Consider the following 1,761-nt stretch of genomic DNA (forward strand, 5'->3'; position numbering starts at 1 on the left):
ACCTTGCTTCAAAAAATTACACAATACATTCTAAGCCAAAAATAAATCACTTGAGTGTTATCCATTGTTTTGGATTAATCTACATCAGCACTGTCCCCATTAGAGAAGACAGGTAGAGATGGTTATCATCATTTTCAAGTGAATGGAAGACTTTATTATTAACGCTTACATTAGAGAAGTTACTAATTTTTTGGTGCTTCAGTATTTACAATCTGAAAGAGTATCATCTGCAGAATATAAAGCCCTTTTACCTTTAATGAATACATGTATTGGCAAATATAGCTGTTATTGGTGAATTCCTATTTAACAGATGGGCAAAATAAGGTAGTGAGATTAAATGATTAGCCCATGGCTAATATTTGATTAGAAAGACAAATTTAATCAGAGTTGCCATTTGACTTCCCTTCAGGACTGGAATTAGATTCCAAGTGTTCCCAGACTCCCAAGTCAGTGCCTCTTTCACACTGCAGTGCAATAGGAGCTGTATGACATTCTTTAAATAAAAGGGGAGCAAGGGGAGATATGGATACCTTCCTCCTAAAAGCACAAAGAAAAGAATATGAGGTAAACATTCCATTGCTAATTTTCATAGCTAGCACTCTGTTTAAGAAAACAATGAGTACTGACTCTCCCTTGGTTGGTAAGATGGCGCCCTAACCTAAAAATGATAATTCACAAAATGCTCATAATACCTAAGGAATCAAAAAGAAAGTCCCAAATTATCTAATCTTAGAATGAAAATTGATCATGTACACTGGAAGGCACATAGTTGTGTCAGTGATTAGAAACACAGGGAAATCAAATTACTTTTTCTGTGGGGAGAAATTGTTTCATGGAATGTCTAGGGAAAAAAAAAAAAATCTGAGTAGGTTGATACTTCTTTGAGAATTATTTTTTTTAACTGAGTCACCCAATTCTCATCAGGCCCAACCAACCAACTGCCTAGCCCCGTTTTGTTTTGAAAAATAATGTCACAAATGTGTCCAGAGCTGGATAAAATGCACAGTAATGAGTTCATTAACATGCCATCTGCATGCAAAACAAGGGGATTCCAGAGGCAAAATCCTTTGGTAGGCCAATTGGAAATCAAATTCCAGGCCAAAAAAACACAGAACACAACTTAAGGAGAAAAATATTATAGTTACACCTGTACTTGGCCCATAGCAAAGACTGGTTTTTTGTGAGCTCCAGAGCCAGCCAGAATCTTTCCCCATTTTTAAAAAAAAAAAATTCAAAACATGTTTTCCTACTTAGAGTGTAAAAAAACAATTGCTTACAGCACAAGGTGGCTGGTGGAGGTCTGTGAATTACACTCATCCCCATGAAGAGAGGCCTAGCTAAACACCTCAGTGTCAGAAATCCATTTAGGATTGCCTGTTCTTTGAAAATCAGGGCTGTTTAGCTGCCTGATTCACTCACTAACAAACCAGAAAACTCAAGTCTGGTCCCTCCACCTCTGCCAGCCCCTACTGCCTCTGCTCCAGTCTCAGAGAAGTGGGGGATTTCACTTCCAAAGGCTGTTAAAGAAACTAGAGGTGAGGTTTATTTCTACAGTGATACACCAAACTTCATCAGGAACATTGAAGTCTGTTTTTTTGTTTGTTTGTATGTTTGTTTTTTGCTGTTGCAATCATCCTTTCACCTCTGCTTTCCCTGACACACTGGTGAAGGATCACCAAACACTGTATCACATCGACTTTTTAAAACTGCCAACACTGCTAATGTCTGAGACCTCCTGATGGCATAGCCTTGCATAAGCTT

The sequence above is a fragment of the Callospermophilus lateralis genome, chromosome 7 (genome assembly GCF_048772815.1).
Source record: "Callospermophilus lateralis isolate mCalLat2 chromosome 7, mCalLat2.hap1, whole genome shotgun sequence".
NCBI classification, from domain to species: domain Eukaryota; kingdom Metazoa; phylum Chordata; class Mammalia; order Rodentia; family Sciuridae; genus Callospermophilus; species Callospermophilus lateralis.